This window comes from Danio rerio, chromosome 21 (assembly GCF_052040795.2).
Source record: "Danio rerio strain M-AB ecotype USA chromosome 21, GRCz13ab, whole genome shotgun sequence".
In the NCBI taxonomy this organism is placed as follows: Eukaryota; Metazoa; Chordata; class Actinopteri; order Cypriniformes; family Danionidae; genus Danio; species Danio rerio.
This window is the reverse complement of record NC_141041.1, coordinates 31,763,054-31,775,240: the sequence shown is the minus strand read 5'-3', so window position 1 is coordinate 31,775,240 and position 12,187 is coordinate 31,763,054. Positions and strand designations below refer to the sequence as shown.

At 35.8% G+C, this 12,187-nt stretch overlaps 1 protein-coding gene across 35 annotated transcripts in view; it reads left to right on the top strand.

Moving 5' to 3' along the window:
• Positions 1 to 12,187, top strand: part of nrxn2a (neurexin 2a) — a 762,095-nt gene that overhangs the window by 511,010 nt on the left and 238,898 nt on the right.

Below are 12,187 nucleotides of genomic sequence, written 5' to 3'. Positions count from 1 at the left end.
ATTGATTGCCAATTAGCTATTTCTTTTTCACTTAATCTCTTTATATCCTCTGACATTTGAATGAGCAGACTAAACGAGCTCAACTTGCATGTCTGTCTGTCTATCTGTCTATCTATCTATCTATCTATCTATCTATCTATCTATCTATCTATCTATCTATCTATCTATCTATCTATCTATCTATCTATCTATCTATCTATCTATCTATCTATCTATCTATCTATCTATCTATCTATCTATCTATCTATCTATCTATCTATCTATCTATCTATCCATCCATCCATCCATCCATCCATCCATCCATCCATCCATCCATCCATCCATCCATCCATCCATCCATCCATCCATCCATCCATCCATCCATCCATCCATCCATCCATCCATCTATCTATCTATTCATCTATCCATCCATCTATCCATCCATCCATCCATCCATGCATCTATCTGCAGCTGCACATTTTCATAGAATAAAAGAGAAAGATGTTTTGCCAACCTTCAGAAGTGCATTAGTAGATGCTTGAGTTTGTCATTTGTCTGGAAAACAACATGCAAACTAAAAATAAATTAGACTTAATGGGCTTCTTAGACGTACATACATGAATATTCTTCTAACCCTTTGTAGTTAGAAAATGATTCTCTCTGAACAAGTGCATCTTTAATAGAAAAACCTCAACAAATGAGCATGAAATGGAACCATTTAGAAAATGTGAGAGAAAGACAGTGGCAGGCATTTACCATCAAATTTTGTCTCATGCTAAATTATTCATCAAGATCGGGAACCAACTACTGCTATCTTGGTTGCACGGGGGGTGGGTTGCATCTGGCACCAGCAAGACTTTTCAGTTTTTCCGAGTGCGATTCCCACATTGGCTGAAAATAGACCACCTGTACAATGCAAAAAACACCATTTCAAAGCTCTCTCTGTTCTCAGCACTTCCATTTAGCATTGCTGGAGTAAACATCGTCTTGCTAGTCTCGCTGGTCAAGTGTGGGGCTGGTGTGATTTCAGAGGCATGCGCAGCGCTCTGATTTGGTATTCCTGGTTGCGTGTGTGCCATGCAACTGATTCCTTTTTCTTCTCCATCTTTTGGCTTCTTTCTGTGTCTGCATGTGTGCTTATGCACTACGATCGCCCGCTCCCTGCGCACCCCTCCCTTCTCTTTCTCTCTTTTCCTCAGACACACTGCACCGCTCTCCTTCTCTCTCCCCCTCTCTCTCTCTCCATCTCTGTAGCAGTCTCTGGTTGAGCATCCAGGAGGAGGACCGCGCGTCCTGCATCTCGTGTTTGCGGCAGGCAACGCTCATTGTTTCTGGGTTTCTTTTTTCTTTTTTTGCTCTCTGTCCCTTCAATCCCAGGAGAAGAGCTATCGAGGATCGTGGGGAGACTAATTCAATTAGCATGCTTTTCAGCACAGCGGCGCACGTACGGATTTTGGTCGTCCACACTTGCTAGTCTGTGAGAGGGGCATTTTGCTGGTAACACTGTTTGCTGGTAACACTGTCAGACTAAGCACATTAGCAAGTGAATGCTTATCGGAAAGGGGGAGGGAAAAGAGAAAATAGGGATAAAGCGCAGGACTAATCGATACGGTGTTCGCATCAGAGGCAGAGACAGCAATCCAAGAGAGGCAACCGGGATGATGCTGGAAAACTGATCCAGCTCCGCACCAGGTCTTCCACTTCAAGAGCGGAGAAGCTTCGCGCTGCGTCTGCAGCCAACGCGTCAGGAGTCACAGCTGGGTTTATTTATTTATTTGCTGCTTTTTCTCTCTACCATGCTGCAGCAGAAGTCTCTCTTTCTCTCTGTCCGTGACGAGGAATTGTGAAGCATTCTGTCGCTATCATCACACCCGGGTCAGTCTGATTTCTCCTTTCTCTGTTTCTTGTCATCTTTTAATCGGCGTTAGAATAATCCGTTAGCCACCGGGATGTCTCTTATCTCTTCTTGCGCGATAGAGGAGCTGCCCTCTGAGGGAGAGTGGTCTAAATAGCGCGTAAGCCGTACCTGAGGCTGGGAACTGGAAGGGAGACGCCTCCCGGCATCTCTTCCACCTGGAGCCTTTCTTCTCTCATCAATTAAGTCGCAAAATCTGCATCCAGAAAAATTGATTCGTGTGCCCGTGATTAGAACGCTTTTGGGAGTTGCAGCGCAGATGATTATCGACTCCATCGAGCCTGCCCTCCTTCAATTTGCAGACAAGCTCCCTTGTTTGATTATCTTTTCTTTTCTTTTTTCCGAGGAACTGTCCAACTGATTGTTTTTATTTTTTCTTTTTTTCATCTTTGGATTTTTGAAGCCGGACTTGAAAGGAATTTCTTTTTTTTGAGGATTTTATCGTCTCTTTGGAAACCTACTGTGAAAGCCTTGGGGCTTTGGGTAGAATTGTGTTCTTCATTGTGTTTGCTTGACCTGTGGATATTGATTGATATGGGCACCGCTCTTTGAGATGTACTCTTTCCAACGGATGGGACAAATGGGGTGTGGAAGGGCCTACGCCGGGCCTTCTTGCCCCAAGCTGGAGGTGGTGCTGCTGGGCTGGGAGTGTGGTGGAGGGGGCAGCTGGCTGGGCCTTGGCTCTTGGTGGAGACTGGCGCTATCTCTGGCCTTGTTGGCCTCTGTGCCGGACAGATCTGCCAGCGCCCGTGTGTCTTCCAGCCTGAGCACCACACACCATGTCCATCACTTCCATAACAAGCATGGTACCGTTCCCATCGCCATCAACAGGATGCCTTTCCTCACGAGAGGAGGCCACGGTAAGCCTAGCGTTTCCTTCTTATCGACCGGGGTTGCTCAGAACCAATGGGTCTAGAAAGCTTTGATTTGATTAAGGATTGTGATAGAGCACTGATACGTGTGCGCATGCCCTGAGTTTGGCTTGGTACGTCATGCGTGCGCTTTGATCTGTGCCTTAATAGATCACATGGGGAGTGGCCTTGTGCTCTTTGCACTCACTGCAGATCTAGAGGAAGGATGGGTTTGTTGGCTAAAAGTGTGCACCAGATGTGCTGCTTCTCATGTCCGGCCACACCGCTGCTCTTTAGCAGGCTTCTTTTTTGACACCGGTGTCAATCATAGATTGTGTGCAGCATTGACATCCTGTCTTCTTGCTGAGCTCTAGCATATGTTGAGCGTCCAGTGAGCTTGTCATATTCCAGTGCTAATCCTCAAAGTTGAATACTTGCCCTCCGCTACAGGTTTTAATCACCTGGTAGAGTTTCTGGCTGCTTAAGCATATTCAATTTTGTGCTTTTTGGATTATCTTGCAAGTCCTGCATCTTCAGTTATTGAAGTATTTGTTGTGAATTATGTGGTATTAATAATAACAAACAAACAATGATATCAGTTAACTACAAAATTGGGTATAGTGGTACACTACTGTTCAAATATATGTGGTTAGTGAGGTCAATTAAATGCTATTTTGAACCTTTGTACTATTATTTATCATATAGTCCTGCATTGCATCCAACATTGCATCACGGTTTCCACATATTTTCAATTAGCATGTTTTTTCACAAAAACACATTAAAGTTATCTTTAAAATATACTAACTACACACAAATAAATACATTTAAAGCACTTGTTTATGGTGTTTAATCAAATAAATAATATATTGTATGTAGACCTCATTAGAGTCACAGAAGGCTTTTTTCAAAGTTTTTTTTTTTTTTTTTTGGCAAGTTTGTTAGACATTTGGCTTTACCATTCTCCAGGCCAGCATTGAGCAGCTTAACAGAGCTCAGTGTTGTCACATCTGCATGAACTCAAAGCAATCTGTGTAGATCTGCTTAACTGCTGCATAGAGAGAAACAGCGCTGTTGATTCTTTATTTAATACTCTATACTATATAATACTTTTTATCAATAAACATATTGATGCATATGGTAAAGAGCTGAAAGAGCAGAGAAAATAAATTAATAGATAAATACACTAACCAACAAATAACATACTGAGATATGCAATACTATAAACCCATTACTCTAAACTAATTCATTCAGCTCTCATATCCTGGTAAATCAACCAGAATTATTTGTGTTGTAATGTGATTTAGGCTGTGTTTATGCCAAAATTAATGACTTTAGAGTACCTGTATGGCAGTAGATCATAGCAAAAGTGTTCATGTCTTTTTCTGTCTTGTTCTGCTAGAAATTATGTAACATTTTTGCTAAATTACAGCTTCCATGTAAGACAAAAAACAGTATCTTAACAAGAATTGTGCAACTGATAAAGATGTATTGTGTTGTTATGCAAATTGTGCACATTCATATTGCTGAAAATTCTTACTTGGTTTAGAGGCTCCATGGTAACACTCTTTAAATTTCCCAATTTTTTATTTATTTTTTTTTTAATGGCATGCAGTCTTCTCTTGACAACAAAGGCTTCAAAAAGGCAATGCCAATGAACAAGCTTTTTGTGGTATGCTGATTTTTATTCTTAGTATGATGAACTTTTAATATAAAACGTTCCAATATAAAGAACTTTTTTTTAACACAATGAGAATTTTCCATGAATGTTAAAGGTTTTTCATAGAACACTAAAACACCTTTATTTTGGTACCATGTGTGCTGCTGTTAGCATTTATTTTTTATTGATTTTAGTGTAAAATATAAATTCACAACACTTTTATGCCCATAGATTAAGGCAGTTTATTTGAGCAAATAAAATGAGTTAAACACATTAGTTTGTGTTTAGAGCAATATACGTATTACACCATTTGTAGCAGTGCAGCGATGCATAATACTGTTCCTATGAATTGCCCAAATTACATAAATCCAATTTTTACTTATTTAATGTATGTTTAGCTAACATATATGCATCACATGAAGTGTACTGGTTTGCTTAAGTTAAAAATTCTGCAATCTAAATGGATGAAATCAATTAGAATCTAAATAATCTATAATTAGAGTACTTTATAATTCAGTTCAATTGGATTCATGTTTATTTATATAGGGCTTTTACAATGTAGATGTGTCATTCCAGTTTTCAGATTTGAAGTTGAGTTTAGTTTAGTTCAGTGTGGTTTAAATTTCACTCCTAAAAGTCCAAACACTGAACAGCAAATCCATGAATGTGCAGCTCCACAAGTACCAGACAGTGACACTCGACAGTGGCGGGAACAAACTTCACCAAATGACGAAAGTGAAGGAAAAAAAACTTATTTATTATACTTAAATGTCATTGGGTGTTTTACATAAATCTTAACTTTTACTTATATCTAACTAACAGATACACATCTTATAATGTTTACTAGTTTGCTAACATCAAATAAAATGCAATATATGGATTGAAAAATAACTTTATTGTTAATACAAAATAAAAATTATTAAAAAAAAAAAATATATATATATATATATATATATATATATATATATATATATATATATATATATATATATATATATATATATATATATATATATATATATATATATATATGTATATATATATATATATATATATATATATATATATATATATATATATATATATATATATATATATATGTTGTCTCCACTTTCCCTCCAAAATATTTAGCAGCCTATGAGTTTCTAGCGTTCATTCATTCAACCATGGTAAACACACAGAGAATAAAGTCTCTTGCTTTTGCACTTCTTTATTTCGGACAGTATTGTCTTAATCGTATTAAAATCAGATTATTGTTAACCATGTAAACGTACTCACTGCTCATTAAGAACCTTTATTTTTAAGAGTGGGGAACCATTTTGTGTTTCCCTAAGAACATTTCTATGAGCAGTGAGACCATTAGAATATGTATTTGAATAATCTAAAGAACATTTTTGCTCTATAAAGAACAAATGGAAAGGTCCACTATTTAAAAAAATCTAAAAGGCTGTTTTCACAGTGACGCTATTGTATAGTAGATCCATTTTGGTCTTCACAAAGAACCTTTTAGTGGGTTGTTTTTAAAAGAACCATTTTTAATTAATGTAATCTTTTCCCGTCCTACTTTATATTAGGTGGCCTTAATTACTATGTACTTGCATCAAAAAATAAATACAGTGTACTCGCTGTGTTCATAATGTATTGCAAAACACTTGTGGTGCTCTTGAGGTGGGATACTGGTATGGTTAGGGACAAGATTGGTAGTATGTGTAGGTTTAAGGGTGTGTTAAAGTGTAAGGCATGGTGAACAGTGTAATTAAAGATGTAGTTATGGATACAATTCCATTGCATGTACTTAATTAATCATAAGTACAATTTAAAACATGTTTTTACACAAAAAGTACATCGCATCAACTGATCAATTTCAGTAAGAACATATTGATTAAGGCCAGTTAATATAAAGAGGAACCATTTTTACTTCATACAAATCTTTGTTCGATGGAAAATGTCCTTGCATGTTGAAGGTTCTTCAACTATAACAATCCTAATCATTTATTGGATAAACATTGGATATTGTTTTTATAGGTATCACAACCAAGATAGGTTTAACCAGCGAGATGACTTTCATTTTGATGCATTAGTTTATCAGTAAAGCGGTCATGCGTTGTTTTTGTCGTCTGAGTGCTGGACACATTTATGCCTGCCGGACACTTAGTGGAAGAGGCAAGCATGGAGAGTGGGGACATTGGATAGCCACAATCAATGTGTCACCTCCCACACAAAGCCAAGTTATAGTAGCCGTGCTTTCCATCTGAAGAGTCTGGGAGGACAGTGCTAAATGATCCTTTTAAACAGAGAGGGTTAGAGAGATCAGTCCTTCATCCCCAATGACAAGTAGTTCAACGGGGGAATGTGATCCCGCACAGTAATGGGATCATCAAGGCAACTGTTAGCAGAATCATGGCCCCTTTCGGAGTTTTTCATTACAACTGGTATTGTCAGTCCAATTCACTGCTTCCGTCTCGACATTAATCTCACCTGCTTTCCCATCCGTCTTCCGCAAAATATGCAATGAATTTCCAGTGTCCTTATCGCACCGAAACAGCCGAGGTGGAGCCGATATGTCGTGAATTACATCACCACTCTTGTAAGGCTTCTCCAGTGCCATTACCGGAGTCCCACAACTGAATGCGGCTGTCAGAGGGTCCAATTCTGATGCGGCGATGCCTGATAATGTTCAGCTTGCTTGCAGAATTGACGGATCAATTTGATGACTGTATGACTCTGTGGCACTTAGAAATTCCGCCCCTTCGTTCAACATGAATGCAATTCAGGTTCTTCCCATTATTTTGGGCCTGCATTTTGGTTTCCGAAATCCATAACCATGAGCAATTGTAACAATTTTGCTATATAACTTACAAATTGCTTGACATTCAGTAGTTAGCTCTTTAGACAAGATATAAATATATTTATGCTAATTAATAATATAATTGATGTGGGTAACACTTTAGTTTAGGTCACAATTTATGCTATTAACTACTGGCTTATTACATGTACCTGCCTATTATTAATATATTAACTGTTCATTATAAGTTATAAATTATGATCTCATTACCTCTACCCTACTAACCATTAATAAACAGCGTATTGGTAGTTTATTAAACTAGTAGTGTTAGCTAGTGGTTTGTTATTGCCAAAACTAAATTAAAGTGTTACATTGGTATGTGTTCTTTTAATAATGGCAAAGACTATAATATTAAGTTACATGCAAGAAGTCAGAGTGATATAATGGTTGTGGGGATTGTAACAGTTTTAGGGGGGCTTTGTAACACAAAAAATAGCAAAACTAATCTACTGGGTCTTTAAAAAAAGTCAACAATACCACAAAATAATTAATTTTACTTATTGTAATTTCTAATAATTGAATTGATTTTTGTTTTGGTAACATTTTATTTTAAAGCCACCTTTCCACTGCACACAACATTTAGACATGCCACCTTGAGAGGGAGAGAAGCTGTTTCTCACTGTGTCCTTAATGAAAAAGTGCAAAAGCAAGATACTTTATTCTGTGTTTGTCCACCATGGTTGAATGAATGAATACTAAAAACTCATAGACTACTAAAGATTTTGGAGGGAATGTGGAGACAACATAATCTTTTTTAATTTTTTTTTTATTATTACTCATTTATAAATATAATTATTTTAAGATTATATAATAACATGTCACTCGTATACTTTTGAATAGAAAAAAGTGTAACGGTCAATATGGTGAATGAAGCCCCGCTTTCTAGTTCAGGAGCCAATCTAATATAGGAGCCAATCAGCAATCGATATAGAATGTGTGATACGAAGATTTAGAATCAAAACTAAATAGACAGTTGTTGTTTAAATGTATTGGTTATTTGTAATTTGTAATGTAATTGTAAGCTTGGCAAGTAGTTTTGTATAATTTGATGTTTCCCCATTCCAACAGAATGCCCAAGCATACTGCCCGAGAGGCATTTTAAAGATGGCCGCCGAGTGAAACTAATTGCCTTAAAGGGACTTTGATATAGACTCTTTCTGATTCAAAAAAAAAAATAAAAAATCTCATCTCACGAGCGCAGACCTTTTTGAACAACACTGGAATACATAATATCCAGTCGGACAGTCGCATACGGTCTAGTTGTAGGAGTTCAAATATTTCAACCGAATATCCGCAACCCAAATCAGATCCTTTTTTTAGCATACGGAGATGATCGGAACTCCACGCAGCTCCCGGACTACTCTCCATTGGTAGTGGAAGACTTCCGATCTGTCGCTTGTCATTTGTTGTGTGCAGTGGAAAGGCGACTTAAGGTACAATTCTCATTATTAGCAAACTATTAACTAAGACTTTTCAATAAATAAACTACTCATTCTCTTGTAGTTAATAAGATCGTAGTCTGGTTTAGGTATTAGACATGTAGAATAAAATCATACTTTATATGTACTAATAAACAGCTAATAACTTAACAGTTAACAGGCAGTAGTTAATAGTGGCAATATATTAAACTGGAGTATTACCGACTTTAATATAGTTCAAATTTTCTCAAAAAGCAAAAAAAAAAGGTAATTTTTATTATTTTTATTATTTTTTAAATTTTTATTATTATTTTTTTATTATTAATTATTGCAAAAATTTAGACAACCATTTAAGTGGAAACTAGATTTTAACTCACAAGACAAGAATGGTTATTAACTAAATATAATCAATTGGTATACATGATTGGTATTATAACCAACATAGGCTCATTTTGAAAACGTAGCCCTACTGTATATACATTTCTGGAGATCGCAAATTATGTATAGCTGCATTAAATCTTTAAAATGAAAGCTACGGAGCAGTATGACACTGTTCCTTTTATTGCTTACCAGCATATTACCTCCGTATGGATGCTTTTCTGCTGTTACTAGTTCATCTGTTAGCTCAACACGTACGTCGGCTTGAGTTAAACACAGCAACATGGTTCGAGTTTGGTAAAGAACGGTTGCAGAAAGATGGTAAGACAAAAGCAAAAAAATGAAATATACAAGTAAATAACAGGGTGAAAATATGATCAAATCTGAAGGTTAGGTTTAGGGAAGAGGGGGGTGCTGGTCAATTGGTGCATTTTAAAACCCTATTGCTTGGGTTTAGGGGGATCGATCGGTTGGTCAGTCATTAAATCAGTCAGTCGACAGCGACCCTCTGTTGGATTCACAGTGGCCCAGTGGATTCACAACATGCACAGTGGCCTCTGGTGGATTCGCAAAAACAAAAACATAGCTCCTGGGATGTATTTTGCTCTTTCTAGAAATGTTAACAGGGGTACATAATCAGAATAAGCTTAGGTTGATATTAACAGAAAAACCTAATGATAATTTAAAAAATATTTTACTTTTCCTTGTTTATGATTGAAGGAATAGAGTGTGTTACAGTTACTCCTGGTTTCCTCTGTTGTTTGCACTTAGAATTGTATACCTTTTTTTTATAGATCTTTACTGCAGGTTTATGCATCTTTATAGTGGCCAATTTGACTGTGTCGGTTCCTAATGAGCTCATGTTGCATATCTACCCAGTCCTAAAGCATCTTCAACAAGCTGGAAAACTTCACCCCCACTGACCAATAATCACACCCTGCCAGATCCCATCACTCAATGTGGCCCTGGCAGCAAGGTGGAGATAATTGATGTAATTGATATGTAGATTAGTAGAATAAGTCAATCAGGTGCAAGATGAAAGGATGGAATGATGGAGAGATAGAGAGCGAGAGTTGTCACGCCACACAGACCCGTGCCTTTGTCTTACACCATTGACATTTGCACTAGTCGCTGCTCGTCATTTGTGCATCTCATGCCATCTGAAGAGCCCTCACAGCAGCTCTTATCTGCTTGACATGCTGGAAACCAGCACTCATGTGCACTTTGTGTTTATTGCACAGCCATGTCACGTTGTTGGCTATATATTTTTTGTTGTTGTTGTTACAATGCAAAAGGGTATTGTTTTACTCGATTAAACGTTTGATAAAAAGATATATAAATATAGTACATCTTAACATAGTTAATGAAGCACGTCTCCATAACAACAGCAATTTAAAAAAGAAGCTGTGTTGATCTTAAAATAATCATACATATATTTTCTACTGGGGAACAAAGAATATTATTATTATTATTATTATTATTATTATTATTATTATTATTATTATTATATAATTATAATAACAGATTAAGATATTACAGAATATCAGATTTTTTAAAATAAATGTTTTGTCAAGATTTATAATTCTTTAAATATCAATTCTGTATTCATAATTATACTATGAATAGTGCTACTTTCATTGTAATATTTGGAAATAACTGTAAGAATTGTAATGTTTTATGACGTTTTAAAGGTCAAAGTAAATGTATTTCTGATTAACCCTTAAAATGTCACTAAATAACTATTACTGTTGTTTCCACAAATGGATCATTATTATTGTCTTTTGATGATTATATTATATTATATTATATTATATTATATTATATTATATTATATTATAATTTTACTATTATCCTTTTTTTTTTTTTTTTGGTTCCTCTGACTTCTGTTTGGTCACATCAATCCACAGTGACTTTTCCCCACTCTTGTCACACTATTTCAGCTCTTGACCCTCGACCTTTAATCATTTGCTTGTCGCCCTTGACAACACAGCTTCAGGCTTCCTGCTGTGGCACTGACCCGCCGATCCATCGATCCCACAGCCCTGATGCGTTTCTACAGTTTTATTCGTGTACCAGCACACAGCACAAATCTAATATCACCTCTACTCAGTCTCTCCATCTTGTTTTCACCAAAGTCTCATTGAAATGCTACAAGCCCTTCTCCTACCCCTCTAATACCCAAAGCTACAGTACATGACCCGATGGAGGCAAGATGTTCGATAAACGTGATGTTTAAAAAGATTATTTTTATTATTATTATTATTATTATTATTATTATTATTATTATTATTATTATTATTATTATTATTATTATTGCTACTTCTTTGTTAAAATAATAATAATAATAATAATAATAATAATAATAATAATAATAATAATAATAATAATAATAATAATAATAACATTATTATAAAGCAGATTATTGGAAACAACAGACTTAAAATTTTATAATTACAGAAACAGACTTAAAAAATATTGAACATCACCATTTTTCTAAGAAAACATACCATTCTAAAGGTGCTGTTGACTTGAAAGTTTCACCAGATGCCAGTAACAACCAAAGTAATCCATACATATAAAAATAACAATATTAAATAGATATATAGATAGAAATTAAGATATTTATAGTAAAATTAAATGACAAAATGAAAAACATATTGAACACATGAAGAGAGGCAGGTTAGAAAATGCATGGAAAACCCAGACAAATTATAAAAATTCTTAGTAGTTAGAAATAAATATTAATTATTAGAGTTAGCTGCTTCAGTCCCTACACTTACATTACCAGGGTGATGAAGATGAAACTGGACATTTCAGCGACACAATGATCCCAAACACAGCTAAGGAAACTTTCAACTGCTTCCAGAAAAGAAAACAAATCTGCTAGAATGGCCCAGCCAATCATCTGACTTGAATCCAATAGAACTAAAAAACTAAAGATCAGAGTTCATAGAAGAACTGTCAATAATTTTAGGGACTGTTAAAGGAGGAAAAGTCACATCAGCAATGAATACAAATAATTTCTCCATGCAAGAGATGCATGAAGTTGGAATTTGTGAATGCATAAATCCATACATGAATCCATCCAATCATTTTATACATCGTGTTAATTACATTTCAGTAGTTCAGTACTTTATCTTTGTG